Source organism: Dermochelys coriacea, chromosome 2, assembly GCF_009764565.3.
Source record: "Dermochelys coriacea isolate rDerCor1 chromosome 2, rDerCor1.pri.v4, whole genome shotgun sequence".
Taxonomy (NCBI): Eukaryota; Metazoa; Chordata; order Testudines; family Dermochelyidae; genus Dermochelys; species Dermochelys coriacea.
The window spans coordinates 137962468-137983551 of record NC_050069.1 but is presented as its reverse complement, the minus strand read 5'-3'; the positions used below and the strand labels follow the sequence as shown (position 1 = coordinate 137983551).

The following is a 21084-nucleotide window of genomic DNA, read 5'->3' as shown; positions in this document are numbered from 1 at the left end:
GGAAGTGCTCAGATGGCAGACCAAGCAAGGTGCCTTCTCTCCCAGATGGGAGGTGAACTCACACAGATGCACTTCTGAACCCTGGGTCCTCACAGACCAAGGACAACCACTGTGAGTGGGGTATGGTGAGGGAGCAGAGAGGGGCACAGAAAAGGAACTGTTGGTTGTAGAACTCAAGAATATGAGGCAGAAGGCACTGCCCCACACACTCTGGGGTGGGTATCCTGCTCATACTTTTATGATTATGAATCCTGCTTGTGGTGTTTTCCCTAGTTAACGTTGGGTGACTTCCCTCCTTTCATTAAAAGTTTCTTTTCTACACTCAGACTCTGTGCTTGTGATTAGGGAGGTATTACCTCTCAAAGGCACCCAGGGGTGGTGTGTAATTTTTCCAGGTAACTGGGTGGGGGCTCGAGCTGGTTTCTGTGTTGAAAAGGAACCCCTAGATATTGAACCCGGACCTGGTTGCTGCCAGCTCCGCCTGGCAGAAGGGTAACATAGGTAAGAGGCTGCAGGGACTCGTCTACTTGAAAGACTTTGTATATAGAAGAATTTTGGATACTAGATCATTCAACACTTCTTTTAAGAATTTGTTTTTTTTCCCCCACTGTCTGTGGTATAGAAAATACCTTGGCTTTTAAGAAATTCCTCCACCTATGGCCTCTTTTATCCCACCATTATTGATGTGTGCAGGGCATTGTGACTCACTTCTGCAGCTAGTGACAAAGAGGATTCCACATTCACTTTCAATCCGTATGTTCCTTACACAGTTTCTAGAAATATTTTCTCTTGCGTTAGTAATTTAACTGCACTGGTTCTGTAACCAAGGGACCCTCTGCAGCTGTGGAATCAGAGGCAGGATTTTCCCTTTACATACACAGTTTATCACACTAAATACTACTGCTTCCATTCAGAGGAACTCAAATAATTATGCTATGAATTAAAATGAAATTGCCCAAAAAACAATTTCCCACTTGGGTTGTAGGATTCTTTTGTTATTTTAATTGTTGTGTTGTCTTCTGTAAAACAATTGGAAATTCATGCCAGAAAAGATACTTGAAATGATTTTAAGGTTCTGACTTACAAGAACAAAAATCAGTGACCATTTTTTACCTTATGAGGGGAAAAATACAATAGTTCAATGTAAATCTTGAAGCATAAGCACTAATCTGCATTAATCATAATTATGAAGTTACTGAATAGAATCATAGAATATCAGGGTTGGAAGGGACCTCATGAGGTCATCTAGTCCAACCCCCTGCTCAAAGCAGGATCAACACCAACAAAATCATCCCATCATGCATAGCACAATTCAGCTTGTTTGGGTACCTTAATTGTACTTTCCCACTCTTCAGCCTGTATGGATGTCTTTGCGGTTCTACCTTAATTCTGCATTTCCTACATTTATAACACTTGTTCTGGAGATAGGGACAAAGTCCCCATTTTTAACCCTAAATTACCAATATGTTCCATCAATCACAACTCTATTTTAACATTGTATTTGTCTAGGAATTACTGTGGATTTTAATTTCTGAGGTTTTTAGTAAATTTAAAATCTGCACATAGGATAGAGGAGCAGCAGGAGAAAAGAGCATTGGCCAAAACTTACTGATGATAAAATATAGAATGAAAAGTATTTAAAGATGACAAAATGTCTCTTCATGACTTACCCTGTACTGGGTTGTGGGCTCAACACCTCTTGCAGTGCGTAATGTTGCTAGGTTATTAGTAGTAATTGTTCAGTGTGCTGAAAGCTGCTTTTTAAGTCATTTAAAACATGACTTAATATTCACCCACTGTATATGTTGAGTTTAGAGACTGGAGGTCACGGGCTAACCTGTTAATTTCTGACTGTGAGGCTGATGGAGATTTGGTTTAATTCATTTTTGACCACTTGCATGTGTGAAATTTACATATTGCAGTATGTAAATACAAATGTAACTTCTGACTCTGTAACTAGTACTCATGGCTAATTTTTATTCATGTATGTAGTCTAGTTGACTTCAGTGGAAGAACTGTTCATGAGGATCAGGCTTGCATGATTAGACCATGATGGAAACCCACTGACATAATTGGCTGCATCTGCCCAAACCAGTTTTACTGGGCTTTGGATGGCTCTATTGGTATTGTCTGAACTTGCTGACTTCTCTACATAGTCACTCGTGTCTGTGGTCATTCAATATCTGGTAACAGTTTAAAACAGATAAAATGCGGAAATTAAAACAGAAGGGGATCATTCTGTCCACCTATGACAGTAGTGGTAATTCACATGAGTAACTGAAGGTAAAATTTGGCCCAAACAGTGGGTTGCAATGACTTAGCAGAGATTTTTAGTTAGTTAACTCTGGAACAGTGATAAGGGTAAAGAATAAGTCTGACTCAAATTGTGACTTCTTTGTAGACTGGCCTCCGAAATGAAAGAGTGAAATGCACATTAATAAGTAGTGTGCATTTGTTCCAGTGCCCAGAGGGGAGTATGAATTTTCATCCAGGTTCCTTTTTGCAAGTCTGATCTTGGAAGTGACTTTTTTGCTAGTAGGAATTGCTGCGAGGAAATCAGGTTTTCAATCTGCTTGTCAAAGCTACGCATATATTATTCTGGAACCTTGAGCTTCTGGGACTGGTTTATGCTGTGGCAATCAGCAGTGACTAGAACAGTTGTTCCTAGTGCAGGATCTGCAGTTGTTTCTCTGGGTTGGACAAGATGACAGTCCTCTTTGATGAGGGCAGGCACAACTGCAGTTCTGACACATAATGTATTCCTATTGACTTTGCCATGAACTTAAATTAATGTCCTTTTAGTACTGCCTCCAAGGCTTTGCCATTCTTATTCCATTAGTAGATTACTGTAAATTCCCAAAACCTGAAATATCAAAATTGCAGTCCATTATCTAGGAAGTGTGTAAGCAGCATGGTTGTCTCCCTAAAGTTAATTTTGTAGCCCACAAGAGATGTGGCCTAGAACAATCTGAGACTTCACATAATGATCCGTGCAGACAGCAACTCCACTGGTAGCTGGTGCTATACCTTTATCTTAGTGCTAAATTGTTGTTTTGCATGTTGTATTAAGTGATTGGGTAGAAGGGAGTTAGTAGGAAGTTTTAGTCCAGTCTCTGTGTATTATAGGAAGTGGTTTTTTTGAATCAGGCAACACTGTTCTGGCTGAACAAGATCTGAACCAATGCTGGACATTGGTACTTCGAGAAGGTTGATGACTAAAAAAATTAGGACTTGAGACTGATGTGGAACAATAAGGTAGCAATAATAAGACCTAATAAAATGCATTAAAAATGGGGTATTCATAAAAATATTAATCTGATCCCTGAACTTTCCAAGGCAAGAAACATTACCGCTTCTCAAACAGAGAACCAACAGAATCTTTAAATATTTACTTCACATACCTTTTAATCTGAGCTATTTTTGGTAAGTAATAAGGTATGCTACAGTTTAGTTGTATGGTCCAGTATCCTCACAGCTAATGTGCATGAAGATACTCCGTTGGTCCTGTGCTTTACTATGCCTTTAGAAAAGGTGATGTTAGATAGCATTGCTATCTCTTATCATGTTTTGGTACTTAAATACGGCAAAATTAGTAGAACGTGGTTCATTTTCCTCCTTGAAGTGAACAGGCAAATCGTAACATGTTAATGCAAGTCAGTCATGTATCCAGGGAAGATTGGTCCACCAAATTAGTAAATGTGTTTTACTATTTCTCTGCTGGATTGTATGCCTATTAATGAATGCATCATCAAATCTGAAACATGTAATGCAACCTGAAAACTACTGTGAATGGGTCACAATGGGTTAGCACCATCTAGAGACTTAAATGAAGCTGTCAAACCAAGAGACGTGAAGTATGTTTACTACTTGCCCTGTTTTCAGTCATTACACTGACAGGATAGCCTACATGTTCACTATGATCAGAGTTTTGCCGTATCTGAGGTCAAGCATATTGCAAAGTAGAAAGTTCTGAACAATTCAAATGTACAGCTCTGAGTAAACTGCAGGATTGTGTTTATGGAATCTCTTCTTGCAGTAGAGAACTTCCTCTACAACAGGGTACTGCAATATTTGACAGTTTAATGCATGTATGTGCAAGAAGGGGGGCTGTAGCATTCAGTAGGAGCTAAATTTTTACATCCCCTGTATACTGATGAAAAAATAAACATACGTGTTCTCTTAAAATCTTGGTGTTTCAAGACAGGATTACTTGGAAAGAGTTCTCAGGAAGAAGACCCTGAGGGGTTTGATCACTGCACAATCTGTAGATTCCAATCAGAAGTCTGGAAGACTTAAAAATTGAAGAAGATAGTGTGTTCTAATTAAATGTTTTCCTATACCATATCAATAACATGCCTTGCTATGAAATTTTGAGCTCTTGTTTTGGCTGGAGGATGGAAGCATTTGAAGAATTGCTGGCCTTCTTGTTGAAAAAGAAATGGGAAGAAAACAATAACAGCCTAGTAATGAGAGGCCCCAAATCTGCCCCCCCCTTGCTCTTGAGCAGCACCATATTCCAAAAACAGTCCCGTTGAAGATTTGACACTGTCTTTTTTTAAAGATGTAATTTCTGAGGTGTGGCTCAAGTTCAGTTGTAAGAAACTGATGACAACTAATAGAAATAATAGTGATATCGACAATTGCAGTTTAAAATATAGATGACAGTAAGATGACGATGGTTGTCCGACTGCCCCTCCTACCGGTGTACGTTTATACTGGTACACTGAATTTCCAGTGTCAGTCAGAGGTGGGCACAGCACTTTCTCCCTTTATCACTTAATTTAGTACAACAGAAATGGCTAAGTGAAAATAATATTTACAATATGTTTTTCATAGTGTATTTCCAAATGTGAGCACACTGCACAGTATGCAATTTGACACCCATGACCTTGGCCTTCATATAGGATTTGAGAGAGGTGTCCTTGTAGGAAACCCCAAACTAAATCTTTGTATGTTTGTTTGTTTTGCGTATAAAAATTTACGTGACAAGAAAAACCTATGAGACTGCATGTTGGTAATAGTACACACCTTCTATAACTGCTTGAAATAGATTTTGGACCACATTAAACCAAAGTTAGTAGCCTTTAATATTGCCTCTCTGCCAAGGGTTAGCTGACATCCATGGCCTTGCAAGTCAGCACTTCATGATCAAGGAAAAATGAGTGATGTGGAGTGTAGGTATATTCTCAGTGTAACTTGTTTTCTTAACATATATACACCAGTCCTGGAAGAGAGGTGGTCCTGGACACCCTGCAGGCAATCCTCTGTACCAGGAATCTCAGGCCAACACCAATTCTCAGGGAGAGGGAGAGTGTGGCAGGACAAGTCTTCACCTAGAATTGGGCTATAATCAGAAAGCAAACTTTCTTGTTGCTTATACCGCTCCCTTTACTCACAATTTGTCTTTACCAGACCCTTGCATAACCGGAATGAACATGATCACACAGTATGTCTTCCCAAGACTGAACATTTGCTTCTCTGGTAAGAAACATAACTTTTCTTAATTTGGAGCAGGGATCTGAACCTGGGTGAGTGCACTAATCACCAAGCTATTGGCTATTCTGGGATGGGGCGTGGTGTGTGTGTGTCATGTCTTTTTATGAAAAAATTTCAGAAAGATCTTTCATTCCGCACTGGAACAAAAACAAATGTTAAGACCGCAACATTTGTCACAAAATGGAATTGTTTTCCTCCAATCCTATCCATTATTTATCCCCAGCCATGTTTTTATATGAGTATAGGTACTAATCCTGGTCCCATGGCCAAATTCCAGCATGGGAGAAATTGGGGCATGAACCATCTCCTTCCCTAAAAATTCCCCTTATGTTTCAATTGCACTCTTTCAAAATAGCTATAGAACATTATTGTGCACTGTCCACTTTTTGTATAGAGGTGGCTGACTTTCAGTGATGAATGAAATAGTCTGTGTATGGTTTGTATGCTTGATGATGGTGAATTATTGATAAAATCAGGGCCAGGGCTATAGGCAAAGTGGAAAAGAGAAGCTGTTTCCTGTGAGCCTTAATAAAAAGACACCATGCAGGAGAGGGAGACATGGGCCAGAAACTGTAACCAACCACACCACCTAGCATAGTGTCACAGCAATTAGATAAGAGAGCTGTGCAAATCTTTTGTTATAAATATTGAATTAGATGAAATGTGCCCCATTTCACACTTCATTACAAACCCAGAATTACTGAACTCCAATAAAACTCTTGACAAAACTTGGGGAGCTTCATGTTAAGCCTGAAATCAAATGAGAAAGCATTGTCCTATCCAAAGTCTCCCAATAGAACCTGGGCTTTGTCATTATCTCTTACCATCTTCTATGGAGTGGCTTTTAATGCTCTCAACTCTCCAGTGATGGCCACTTGGCCTTTCCTCCCATATAGGATGTATATGGAGCAATGATTTGCCTTCTCACCCAATTGGTACAGGGTGTGTCAAAGCAGGCCTGTTTCTTCTTATTTTTATGGCATCTTTTCCATTTACTATTTTTTTCTTGGAAAAAATTGCTATCCCAGCATGCCTTTCTGAAGCTGGCTCTTGAAATTTGGCAGCATTAGGCAGCTGCAGTCCTGAAATGGCCATTTTGTAATAGGCATTCCGGCTGCTGCTGCTGCTTTTTCTGCTGGTAAGTATCAGTTACGCTTTTCCTTCCTTACTGTTGTTATGGCACAATGTTCATAAACCATTTCTACCCACGACTGGCACACTTCCCAGGCACCAAACTTCTTCCAGGTTTCCATCAGCTTGAAAGAGGCCTGACTTCGGGGTGAAAACCACAGGCCGATCATTTTGTACTTGGTGTGGCTAAGGAAGCCTTGGGCTAAATAGGTAACTGATAGCCAAAAAAAGGAAAATGCTTATTCAACTCGGCGGTTCCCTTCAGTGCAAATTACTAAGGAAGCTTAAACTGTTGAACTTGTGAAAACTTCCATCTCCTCCTTTATCAAATCTAAGGCTTTGAAACTTGGCATGAAGCCATTAATTCCTAATAAGAATAGAATAGGCAGGTTGCTAATGAGTGCAAGTAAACCAGGCATTGGTGTGTTCTTTAATTTGGCTTAATTTACCAGTGGCATGGTATTAAATAAAGGAAATGTGTCCATTTCCTATAAAAAGTGTTACAGAAGCTTAAAACATTATTTGGTTGTCTCTTTCATTAGAATAAGGGCACACAAGAGAAAATAAGAGGTGCGGCACATTAATTTTTGTTGCTAGGCTGAGAACAAGCTATAATGATGGATTCAATCTAGCAAGTACAATATGTGCCTTGGAGTCATGGAAAGGGCCTAACCTGCAGCCCTTACTCATGAATTCTTATTTAACAAATATAAAAGTGTTCAAGTTTGGGACTTTAGGATTCTAACACATGTATTTTTTTGATAGCCAGCCAGAATCCAGCTCTGTTTGTGCAGAGGAAAGTCTTTTGTCCATGGTACTGTGCTGACACTTTACAAAAAGCAGAAAAGTAAATAAAATATTTAACCTGCCTGCTGCAAATAATTATGTAATTTTCTATGATAATTTTTTAAAAACTTAGCACTGTAAAAGTACATAACACTTTGCAAAGTGCTTGGAAAGACCAAGCCTTTGCTCTGAGCCATTTATAACTTGGTTCAGCTAAATATGGTTCTTGGGACAAGAGCTCAGACTCAACACTGGGAGTATTATTTCAATTATGGGAGTGCCTAAAAGCCCCAACTTTGATCAAGGATTAGCTGTGCTAGGTGCACTGTACCTACCTAGTCTCTACCCTGAAGACCTTTCTGTCTAATTATCAAGACAGAGGGGGAGGGGAAATAGAGGCACAGAAAATGAAATGACTTGAGTGAGCACACTGTGGCTGAGCTGGGAACCCAGGCTTCCTGAGTTGCAGTCCAATGGGAGTACTTCTGAGTCTGCCAGATTCTCTCTTCCATAGAATCATAGAAATGAAAGGCTGGAAGTGATGTAGAGAAGTCAGCAAGTCCAGGCCTATGCACTGAGGCAGGACCAAGTAAACCTTGTGTGTGTTCGACCCGTTTTTAAAAATCTCCCGTGATGGGGATTCCATAACCTCCCTTATGGAAGTCAATTCCAGACCTTAACTATCCTTATAGTTAGAAAGTTTTTCCTAATATCTAACATAAATTTCCCTTGCTGCAGATTAAGTCTATTACTTCTTGCCCAGCATCCATGGACATGGAGAACAGTTGATCCACATCCTCTTTATACCAGTCCTTAACATATCTGAAGACTGTTATCAGGTCCTCCCTCAGTTTTTTCAAAACTCTGTACAAATAATGTAACTTGGGAATACTTCTATTTGTCTACTCTGAATAACTACAGTAGAATCTCAGAGTTACGAACCTCTGAGGAATGGAGGTTGTTTGTAACTCTGAAATGTTCATACAGTAGAACCTCCGAGTTAAGAACACCAGAGTTACGAACTGACCAGTCAACCACACACCTAATTTGGATCCAGAAGTATGCACTCAGGCAGCAGCAGTGACCAAAAAAATTAAAAAGAAAGAAAGAAAATACAGTAAAGTACTCTGTTAAATGTAAACTACTAAAAATATTAAGGCAAAGTTTACATTTTTTTTTTAAAGGTAAGGAAACTGACTCTGTGCTTGTTTCATTTAAATTAAGATGGTTAAAAGCAGCATTTTTCTTCTGCATAGTAAAATTTTAAAGTTGTATTAAGTCAGTGTTCAGTTGTAAACTTTTGAAAGAACAACAATGTTTTGTTCAGAGTTATGAACATTTGAAAGTTACGAACTGTCCGAGGTGTTTGTATCTCTTAGATTCTATTGTAACCCCGAAGAAAAATTTACAGTTGTTCTTTCAAAAATTAACAACTGAACATTGACTTAATACAACTTGGAAACTTTAATACGCAGAAGAAAAATGCTGCTTTCCCTTTATTTTTTTTTTTTAGTAGTTTATACACAGTACTGTACTGTATTTGCATTTTTTATCTTTGCTGCTGCCTGACTGCATACTTCCAGTTCCAAATGAGGTGTGTGGTTGACTGGTCAGTTTTGTAACTCTGGAGTTCATAACTCTGAGGTTCTCCTGTATATAGTTGGACTCTCTCTCCCAGTTGGGGTAACTACTGCGGAAAGTTTTTAAAGAAAAGGAAAACAAACTGCTTAGCTATGCTATGTAGCATTCGGCATAAGAAGAAGGGCAGGATACTTCCTGTCTGCTTCCTGAAGATACTGCCAGGTCACTGGTTGGAGTCAGTTAGGGACACAGCCTGCTACGCATGGAGACCTCGGGTCATGCATATTTTAATATGTGAGTTATTCTGATATTGCTACTTATTTAGGCTTGAACCTGTGTCTAAATATCACTGAGAGAGTTTCAGATTTTGTAACAGCCAGACATATTACTAGGCAATCCTATAATTTAGTTCTCAATTAAAACTGGAGTCTGAATGAATGAATGAATGCAAAGCACCATAGATAATAGCTTCTGTCTGGTGGGTGCAGACACGTAGTCTACAGTTATGCTTGTGTAATCCGGGCCTCACCCTCCATTGCACACAGCATGGTTTTCCAAAAATGTTTTATGTAACCTTCCCCTAATAGTCTAGGTTAATTTAGGTACCAGAAAAGAAAAGGTGGTATTTTCCTTTGTAATGATCCACACTTGAAAAACACACTTTTAAAAAGAAAGCATCCATACTCTAAGGTTTTTTTTTCTACTGTGAAAGCTATTGTACTTGAGTCACCAATCCCGAATCATGGCCTTTGTACAACAACCATGCTGACAATCAACTTTCTTCCATCTACTATCTATGGCCCATCCTATGTCGTCATTCTTCATTTAAAATTCTTTTCTCTCACAACCTCTGGAACTGTTTTGAGTTAAAATTTCTATTAGGCTAACTCATTAAGCAACTAACTCATTAAACAAATTTCCATTAGGCTAATGCACTCTCTTCTCCGCCCCCCCCCAATTGGTTGTTGCTTCTCTCCACAAAGTTATTTATTGGAATTTTGGAGGAGAGAGTTCCCCTTTATCAGATGTTCCTAAGAGCATAAATGATGCCATATATGCCTCTTCGTGTTCTGGCTTCTTACACCCACCTTTATAGGAATATTCTCATGTATTCTACAATACCAAAGTACAGTAATACAATGACATGATATAGGACCACATTCTTTCCCAAGCACCCATTGCACTATGGATGGTGTTGCACTGGCATAACTGAGGGTACGGGTTGATCCTATATATTTTATTATTTTGACTGAATGTTTTTTAAATGGAGTGGCCACAAAACTTAATTTTCAATGAGCTGTTGGCCTTGTCTTCTCTCTCAAATATTTTCCTACCATTTTCTGACAGGTTTAATTCCAGAAAAGACTAACTTCCATTTTGCTGTTTCCGTTGCCAGGGGTTTTGCTTTTTATACAAGAACTAATCAAGTTTCACAAAGTATTTCATCTTACAAATAACCTGTGTGACAAATCCTACTCATTAGTTATTGTCTTTTTTCAGAATTTTGCTTGGCATGAAGGTTTGGGTATCTGGGGGTGGAGAGAAACTGAAATTTAAAAAGTTTGTATATCCAGGGTCAAATTAGCAAACCTTGGCACAGTAGGTGTGCTCACAAAAACGTATGCACATATGTTGCACTTGCAAATTGAGTAATTGCATATTTAGCTTACTGTTTGTTTACATAGTTACATGTGTGGGAGCAAATACAGGGTTTGGTTGACAGAAAGGATATGAACGCGTTATTACTGACGTTACTACTGGGAAGATATTGTCCTGATTTATGAATCAGCTGGTATGGAAGAACTTAAACTAGTGTATGTCTCTGTAAAACTAGGGTCTTGTCTTTGCTGGGGATTTCAGCCCTCAGTTGCCAAGCAGCAGTGTGGATGAACCAGTGCAAACCCCTAGTGTAGATAGGCTAAGCCATGATTTTCACCTGTACAGTTTATCCATGTTTGAAATGGGAGAAACGGCACTGAGCAAATTATGATTTATAGCAGCTTTGCTGCTTGACACTAGGTGCCCATGTGAATACAACTTCAGTGGTGGCTGGCAACCAATGGCTAAGACTTGGGCAAATTGCCAGCGATGCCTTTGTTTTTAGACTACTACATTTACATTTGTAAGAACTCTGCCTATCTGCAGAGACAGCAGCCACTTTGTTCTCAGAGTTTACAGCCTGTTGCATAGGGGAGAGACACACACAGGGTCTATTTCACAGACACTTGACTTTTCCTTTAAGTTAAAATAAAAGCCATTTAGCTTATAAATATATGGCTGCTTTTCTTCCATGGAAAAAATGACATCATGCCCCAAAATCCAACCCAGGTTTTATACCTGCCCATTGAATGCTGCCTGAAGACTTTGAGTTCGTACGCTGTAGACAGCCAAGCAGTCTATATATGTTCAATAAAGCTCATACTTTTTTTGAAACTTAATGGCATAATTGAAGAACATATACATATACAGTAACCTGGGACACCTTTCTGTGACTGGGTTTGGAAATTTGGCTGTGTTTTCAGACCTCCCAAGTTACTATTTTCGGACCTCAGGAATGGTTACTTAGCAGTAGCATTGCCCCAGTGTACATCATAGCTATCACTACTGCTGCTTCCACATTAGACACCATCACTGCTGCCGATCTCCTCCCTGTTTGAAGCCTGAGACTACAACCATACAGATGATGTTGTTACTTCCATGATACACCTGGCAATCATCCTGATTGAGGTTGGGCAAGATGTGCAGGGGATCCTAAAGTTCCCATGCAACTACTAGCAGGGAGTGAGGTAGGAAAATGCAGGAAGTTGAACTTTCTTTGAAAACAGTTAGTAGCTGTTAAATTAAGCAGAGTAAACTCCACCTGGCTCTCCAGGTTTTATTCATCAGCTCCTGCTTCCCACTGGATAAGGCTCGTCTCTCATTTTTGGAGACTTCCTGGTTACAAGTATGGAAAATAGGCTGTCTGTTTCAGATATACCAATAAATAAACTTGCTCATTTTACTTCAGAAACAACTTCCTGTAGTTACCATTGTGGTAATTATGCATAATCCAATTATATGTCATCCTGGGTAGGGATTCTGTGAAGAATGAATGCTAATTATGTCACTCCCCTGCCTTAAACATGTTTTACATATGGCAGGAACCCTTTGTTTTCCAGTGTGCTTCTCCCAGATGGAAAAATACTGGTATGCTATCATGGAGTCCTGTACCAGGTGACATGATCACATGACCCTGCAGTGTCAAAGCAGTCATGAGTCAAAGGCCATTTGTAGCATCCCAGGAAGGTGGGACCTCAGCAGCTTCAAAGACCTATTCTCCTTGTTCTCTCCATTGACTTGTTCCCAGCTATCCAGCCAGACTTATTGCATTCTGTCTGGTGGGGTTCCCCAGGTGCAAACACTTTTGTAGTACAAATGTATAGTCAATATTCCTAACTTTTAGCTACAAAAATGATGCATGCATACAAATAAGATAATAATATTCAGTAAATCATAACCTTTCCAATGATACCTCACATAACCTATCTTGCATAAAATGATGCATGCATACAAATAGGATAATAATATTCAGTAAATCATAACCTTTCCAATGATACCTCACATAACCTATCTTGCATAAAATGCATTATGACACAATCATATTATGATCTTGCTCTGAAAAATACAGGAAGCAGTGTCACAGTACCTTCCAAATATATTCTTTGTATTAAATTTTTGGCCTGTGATATGTGAGCGATATCTAAACCTCTTCGAGATTGAATTTCTGAGCATACATCTGTCATTAAGATAAATTACATTCTTACCAACTGGCAAGCATGTTTATTTACACTCGTGTTTCTCTTCTGCCTTGAGGGGCTTTGAGCAAACTTTCAGACCTAGGAAAGTGTGTGTTTGTAGCAGAATAGAGTTAAGAGTCTATCTGGAGAAAGAACTTCATTTCCTTTGGGCCTTAATGAAGGATCTTGCCAGAAATATAATCTTGCTTAATTTATATTTTAATTCTTATTACTTTCAACAGGGGCTTGGAACGGGAAGTCCCAACTGCAGAACCTACTGGTTTGATCCCTTAGTCCTCTCCTGTGTATCTAATCTAATACATTAAACTAAATTGTTGGATGAATATTTGCCAAAAAAAAATGCAGTTTCAGTCAACCTGAAACTACTCATGAATTTACCTAATAGTTTTTACCAGATTTTTTCAGGCTAGATTTGAATAGGAGGAGGTGGTGCTGCTGCCTACCTTACAACTTTTATCACAGTGGTTAGGGCACTTACTTGGGACATGGAGACCTGGGTTCAAATCTCTGTTTCAGAATGGGAATTCGAGCCTGTGTCCCCCACCACCCAAATAAATGCCCTAACCACTGGGGTAAAAGTAATAATGTGGGCACCATCACCACTGCCTCCTTCCCTTTTGTGGATTTAACCTTATAAATGTTTTGAGTCAAACAACATCTTTTATTCCACCCCAAATGGATTTTTTTGATTTGCCAAAATGTTCTGGATTTGTTTTGACCCAAACAAATCTTTTTGTTCAGTTTTTTTGGGCTTGACAGCAAACCAAAAAAACAGTTAATCACCCAACTTATCTATTATGTATCCTTTTCTATTGAAGTTAGCACTCATACTTAAATGCTAGTGGTCAGTGCTGAAGATCCCCGAGACTTAAACCTTGGTGCTATGATTAGCCTCGAATGTTCTCTTACCAACCTTAAGAGGTGCATATTTGTTACTTTCAGATTGGAATAGGAACTTTAACACAGTCCAGTTTATAGCAATCGCTCAGGAAGGCATTTCAGTTGTGAATTTGCCAGTAGTCGAAGGCCTTTGGGAAGGATAAAACTCTGGACTTACTTGTTGTCTGAATGTGAGGAAGTGAGAGAGCTTTTTCTACCAAGTAGAGAACTTCCTATTAGTACTTTTATGTTTGTTTTTGAATAACTTTTTATTTTGGACATCTGGATAGCATCGTACCAAATTTGTATTCTGAGATACTAAGGGAACATCATATCCCAGAATGTAATTTATCAGAGGATGGTAGGTACTGAGAAGCTTGAATCAGAGTTAAGGGAGGCAATTAGATCCCATTATTCATTGTCATCTCTTTTTCCGTGATTGCTGACATCACCTTAGTTTGAGACATGTCACTCATTGCTGCTGCATCTTCACTTTTTATGACTCATTTTCATTCAACTTCTTTTTTCCAGGCTGAAACAGTCTCACCTAACCATGTGACCCTTGTACCAAGACCTGTTTGTACATTATGCAGATTTTTAGTCTCAAATTCCTTCACCTACTGGAAGAAATGTGGTTGTATGATTAAGTTCCAGGACTGGGAATCAAGATTCCTGGGATCTATTCCTGGCTCTGCAAGAAATGGATAAGTATTTTAACTTTTTTCAGAGTAGCAGCCGTGTTAGTCTGTATTCGCAAAAAGAAAAGGAGTACTTGTGGCACCTTAGAGACTAACAAATTTATTAGAGCATCCGATGAAGTGAGCTGTAGCTCACGAAAGCTTATGCTCTAATAAATTTGTTAGTCTCTAAGGTGCCACAAGTACTCCTTTTCTTTTTATTTTAACTTTTGTCTCCAGTTCCACACAGATAGGATAGTACCTAACTGATAGAACTGTTATGAGGCTTAATTAATGTGCGTGAAGTACTTTTCAGATCCTTGGGCACTATAGTAGTGAAATGTGAAAGATCATAAATCAGAAGCACCAGAAATGTAATTAATGGTTGCCACTTGTTGCTATTTCCAGGCCCTGTGAAGGAAGTAAACTGGGTACAAGAGCTTTCTGCATGTTATAGGATTGAGTCCATAGTGTTTTATCCATGAAATAGGGCATTTTAAAAAACAGAATATTTATTTGCCTTTAATACTAGAACTGTCCTCAACTAGAGAATTATTAAAACATCCCCTAAATAGTTAATATTTGTCTTTCTTACTATTATGACCATTTTTAGGAATTTTGAGCCAAAAGCCTTCAGCAGGATTCGGACCCATTGTGCTAGGCATTGTACAAATGTTCAGTAAGACACTCCCCGCCCTCGTGAGATCAGTCTGTTTTCCTTACTTACTCTACTAAAGTTACTTATCTAGTTTAGAAGCAAGAGAACTTCCTGTTTTTTACCTGATCACTTGATGGGGTCTGCAGTTCATTTGCAGTCATCACTCCCACTGTGGCTTGGAGGAAGGCCACTCCACCTCACTGTGTTGCTATGCAGTCAGCCCAGTCGCAGGGGGAATTAGCAAATTGGGGGCTATGGTCTGTGGTGCCCTGGCCCTCGAGCAGAGCAGTAAACAGTCTAAGGAACTTTGGCCTTCAGGCAAGGCAGAGCAGCAAGCAGACTTTTATCTGGCCTTCTGGCTCAGGCAGATGGTGGACAAATGCAGGTCTCTTGACCTAAAAGGGGTAGGCAGCCACCCAGGGGTGAAGTGGCTGCAGGGGGTAGAGGATCTGGGTCCACCTTACTGCACCAGGTCCCAGACCAGGGCCCTGACAGTGGCAGAGGCCTCCACCACTGGGTCAGCAGGGATCCCACCAAAACACCCTGACCTGAGCACTGATGACAAAGCCAGACTAAAGTCTGGTTTCCCTGGGCTACTTCCTACCATAATCTGGGGAAGGGCTCCGATATCCAGGGGTCCTCTGTCTCCTTGGGTTATTGAGCCTCCGGCAAGCTGAGCAGCTCCCCTCTGGACTCGGTCTCCTCTAGGGGCAGGGCGCTACCCAATTCAATCGCAGGGTGGGAGGCCTGCAGCAGACAAGAGGCATCTGTCTCCTTCCCTAGCTTCCCTCCAACTGAACTGGAGGCCCTGCCACTTATACTTCCTATCTTGCCTCTCAATTTCCGACTGGAGGGCCAGCCTGGCCTGGCCCTGCCCATCCAGGCACACAGCATGGCCTCTCCCCCTCTGTCTCAGAGGGAAGCCATTCCACCTCACTACAGGGTTAAATAAAAATTATGCAGTAGCAAAGCTTGAGGTCCTTAATAAGATTTTACTTTGCCTTCAGCCTGCCAGATTTCCACTTGCTTAAATTCCATTGTTTGGTTCAGAGCCTACCTAGATAAGGAATGAATAAAAACTGAGGGCTAGATTGTCTTTACTCTGTGCTGGAATAGACAGCGAGGGTCCCCTTCTTGAGGCTCTCCCCCAAATTGTGCCTTATGCAGGGACTGGACACAGCTGCAGTCTTTGTGCTTTCCTGAATACAATGGCTATTCATGGGTATCCCAATAGTGCTGCTGGTCACTTCACAAAAAACAAGGTGGACACAGGGCTTATAGGCCTTCCCCTTGATAAGCTTGTCCACACCAGCCATCCCAGCAGGCTGCACTCAGGGATGTACATGCTGAACCCTTTAAAAGTGACACAGGTGATACGCAAACTGTGAGAGGCTGTGCCTCAGTCAGGCTAGATTGCTTTTGTTATATTCACTGCTACTGTAGCCTAGTGGGCTAGCTTGCCTTTATTATATTTACTGCTTTGCATTATATTCAGCAGTAATGCAAGAAACCGACAGGCCTGTATCCTGTAAGACATTAGCTTCAGGAAGTTAGCATAAGGCTTAAGGCATAGGGGCTTTCCTAAGTTCATACCCTTTTAAACTTAACAGGTACACCACAACTTGGAATTTGGAAAGAACCAAAATAACCAGTTAGGACAGAAATAGCAAATGTGATACCCAACCACAAAAGGGCCATGGTAACGAATGAATGCATATGATAATAAGTTGAGACCACTATCGGATCACTAACCTATAGGAAAAAGACACTCCAACATTATTAAGGTGAGGAAATACAAACAAGAAAAAGGGGAAAAATCCCTTGATTTTTGGATTGAATTTGGATTGAATATGGATTGAACATAACGGTGTCACTGTTACATATTATAAAAGTGGCATCCCAGCCTAGGGGCGGTAGGAGAGAGAGAGAGATGTAGCCCTTGGGAGGTGCCAGAATGATGGTCACTGGTGATGATGGGGAAGGTGATTGGTGATGAGGAAAATGATGAATAATGTTTCAGGTTGTTCTACAAGGGATGGTGTGAGTATATGGATGTGCAGACATTCTGTAGTAACTCTATCTATCTTACTAAGTTGGGGTGTTTGTCACAGTTCTAAATGTATTAATAAACTATATTTGTAAATACAAAAGAGTTTCTATAATGTGAGTCTTGCAACTGAGCATATCAGGGCTCCCAACCATATAATAATTTGAATAATACTGGGCCTGATCTTGGGGCAAGAACCTGTCAACCCTCAAAGTGATAACTGGGGATTCTTAAGTAATCAATATAACTAATACATAATCTAAAGATCAGACAACAGACAGTGCCCTCTGCAACTTCTGTTGAGAACACAGAAGTTCTCACTCCCAACCCACCTGTAATGCAGGGCTGTGCCTAAGGCACCACTGAGCTATGGATGAAAGCTTTGGACCATGTATCTTACTTCTGTTTTGGTAGGTAAACTTACAAATGTCCAAATACCAAATGGATTTAGCTGCATCCTTTAATTTCAGGTATGGGTCCCAATCATCCAACAAACTTTGCATGGGTGAAGCCTGTTGACTTCAGTGGGACTCTGCCCCGGCACAGATGTCTGGCGAAAGAAAATTTACTGAATGATGGAGGACTTCTTAGGCAATTGACTAGGCCATGGATAACAGTCTTTTTAAAAGGAGAAGGGAGATGGGTGGTTATTTTTACAGAACATATGGCTATGTTGTAATGTTAGGTGCACAATTCTTGCTGCTCTTGATTGAGGATGAGGAAGAGATCAAATGAATGTGTGTAGGGAACAATGACTCATGTGGTTCCACTTCAAGGCTTCCCTTTGTCAATCAGCCCAACCCAGAGAAAAACGCAGAAAATTGCCCAGGGATTTATAATTCCCTGAGAGTATGGGAGCATTTGAGAGAGGGGGAAGAAATGGAGCTATTCAAAGGCATAGCAGAGTTACTCACAATATCTCATGTTCCAGATTTGTATCCTGAACTTTCAAAAAAGCTGAAGGAAAAACTGATTCTGGCTTTTTATAATATTTTATTTAATGTTGGTCAAAATATAATTAGTCCATATACACAACAGAAAGTTATACCATAAAAGGACCACCTGTGAGAGGGATTTAGTCAAGGATGGAGTGACAGTAATATCCATTCCATGCCAAGAATAGTGGTAAGGCACAGAACACCCTCACAGCTTCTTTGAAGCAACTATTACAGCTCATGGCCATGATCCTGCAACTTGCTGTACATGGGCAGACACCTATGCAGAGCCAGTTTAACTTCAATGGGGACCCATGCAAGTGTAAGGGGCTGCCCATATGTAAGTCAACTGCAGGATTAGGGCCGCTACTTAAAGCTCTTGTGCCCCACACAATGATTTTGACTGCTGGACTCATCTGGCCTTATGGTGCACCCCAACGTTTCCCTTGGGTGTGGCCTACAGAGCAGAGCCACAGTGTTTCCAAGGCTGTGCAAATTCTTCCTGCTGTCTCCAGGGAATCCCTCTACACAGTAGAGCTGTGCCAGTTCCACTGTTTTGGGTTTGTTGTCCATGAGGATCAATGTTTTATCCTGAAAGGAAGGCCATCAATTATTTTTGCAAGTGAGACACTCTTACACAATTATTGTAATTGTTCCCATTCCTCACAGGAAATACCTCCCTAAGCAATGTTTATAGAGTGCAGAAAAATCAACTGACTAAAAACAAATGAGAAATGGTTATGAAAATCTCATCAGTTAGCTTTCAAAGAAATACATACAAAACCATCAAAAGTGGGAGGCAGAGTTCAGTTATTAAATCTCTGAAGGAGATTGGTTAGGCACACAAGAAAGCTGAATTAAGGTTGCATGGGCAAGCTTAATTCTGGCACTTCCTAACTTTTAAGTCCTTGAATCTGCAACCTTAATGTTCTTGTAATGAAGTTTTTGTGTGGAATTTCCTAGCTTTAAAAAAAACTAAAACAAAAAAACAAATTCCATCATGCGGCAACACTGACACCACCACATGGTTTAATCAGCAGATTTGGAGCCTTTAGATCCACTGCACAGACCTCTGCCACTAATGGAATAACTGATAGAGGTTGACAACCTTCTACTGCTATGTGGGGGTTGACGACCACACATTTTGCCAGTGAGTTTCACTGATATTTGTTGACAGCAGAGGAGTGATGAGACTCAGAAATCTTGAGTTCCATTTTGGGCTCTCGAGGGGAACGTGCTGTAATGGGCAGACTCTTCTGCCCCATCCCTCCCAACCTGTCTGTCTTTTCCCCCTACTCCAATCCTATTCTCCTTGGTTAACTGATCTTCTTTCAGCCAATTCCCCTTCCTCTCCCAGCTCCTTTTCTGATCCGTCTATCCCTGCACCCTGGATCCCAATCTCTCTCTCTCTCTGGGCTTCTCATCCCAATCTCAGTCTTCCCTCCCCATCCCCTGGCTCCTGTCCCAGTGTCTTTGCCTAGCTGGTCCTAGTTCTTCCCCCTCCCCAACTCCCAATTTCTCTCCCCCTCTCCAGTTCCAGTCTTAACAAACCCCTTGTTCTAATCTACTCCTTTCCCTCTCCCATAGCTTTTGTGCCTTCTGAATTTGAATCAGTTCACTTCCTCCTCCATGCTGCCTGGGTACCAACAGGGGGCCACTGAGAGCACAAGAGAGGCAGGTTCCCAACTCTCAGCTCCAGTGCCCAGCCTGGAGGAGGCATTACAGGGAGTTTAGGGAAAGTCCTTCTGAGCTCCCATAGCCCTGAGATTGGAACAAATTCAGTCACTCTGTGAGATGGTGCATACGTAGTCCGGTCAGCACTAGGAGTTGTAAGAAAATGGAGCATGCTCAATGAGGGCAGAATTTTCAGAGCTTTTTAGCAGCTAAATATCTAAATCTCTACTGAGAATGTGTATTTTTTTTCAAAGGCTCTTATAACTTGGCCAAATTGAAGTGGATGATCATGGGGATGCCAAAAGGCTCATCCCTGACACAGTGTCCACCCCCATGCCAAATTTCAAGTTCTGATCCAAAGCATTGGCTCATTAGAGCTTTTCAAAGAAAAGATAAAATCTCCATTTTTTAACATGGACAAAACATACTTTTCTCCCTAGCTTGTTCTTGGAAATGGCTAAACTATTTTGGCTGAAATTTTCCAAAACATTTAGCCTGAGGCAGGCACACAAAGCCTGGGAAACTTCAGCCCAAACATTTGTCTGACAAAGTTTTACAAGCAACTGAAAACAGAGCCTTATAGTGTGAAGTATCAGGCAACCTTAAAAGGTGGTGCTACCAGCCCTATTAATTTCTAATTCTAATAACAGCTGCCTCTAAGTATATTTGACCCTTCCTTCTGTTCTGATTGTAAAACGCAAGTAGTCAGTAAATAAGAGTATGTAAAAATGGAATAGAGATATGAGAAATTAAAAGGATTACAGTAAATTTGAGTATCACAGGATTTATCTGAGGAATGATGAGGTAGCTTATATAGAGAGTTTTCACAACATGATGTAAGAGAAATATTACATTAGCACCATAGGTAAAGATGGCAGTCACTTTATAGATTACAGAGACTTCGTGCTGAGCATCTGACCTCTAATCCATCTCCCCCATTCCTAAACCCTTTAACAGCTTCAAACAGCTGACATTTTTAAAAAATAACCTGCCAGCCAGATAAATGTTTCCTTCCATTCCCTGCAAAATTACACCTGAGTTATAGGACTATTAAGATTCAGGCCTGGAATAGTAATTGGGTTTCCATACCTATTTTTCTAATGTTTGGGTGTGTGTAGTCCTTGGCAAAAAGCAGATCACAGGGTGGATAAATGGGGGCCAGAATTTCATTGTGTGTAATTCTTGATGTACACATTCATACTCTTGTGTATAGTGACCATTTTTAAAATTTCAATGGTACAAAAAAATGTTGATGGTGTATTGTATTGTTGAATACTCACTGACTGTAGTCAACTAGAATTTACAGTTCAAGATGGAGCAGTTGGCTCCAAGTTATGTCATTTAACAATATGCATCTTCACATATGTAGTTCATGCTGTGTGCCACACATGATCCAATAAAAATATCACATCAAGACTTGGTT

The 21084-nt window shown here is 40.3% G+C and overlaps 2 long non-coding RNA genes across 2 annotated transcripts in view; both read left to right on the top strand.

Annotated features, from left to right (window-relative positions):
• LOC119851467 overlaps positions 1–14369 on the top strand; it is a 64767-nt gene extending 50398 nt beyond the window's left edge. Inside the window, exons 2-3 of the long non-coding RNA XR_005291251.2 lie at positions 5413–5481; positions 14202–14369. This is a non-coding gene — a long non-coding RNA (uncharacterized LOC119851467). The remainder of the gene's footprint in view (positions 1–5412; positions 5482–14201) is intronic.
• Positions 14370–16612: 2243 nt separating this feature from the next.
• Positions 16613–19502, top strand: LOC122458815. Its single transcript, XR_006279093.1, has 2 exons — positions 16613–16789; positions 17523–19502. It is a non-coding gene; the product is annotated as an uncharacterized LOC122458815 (long non-coding RNA).
• The last annotated feature ends 1582 nt before the right edge of the window (positions 19503–21084 follow it).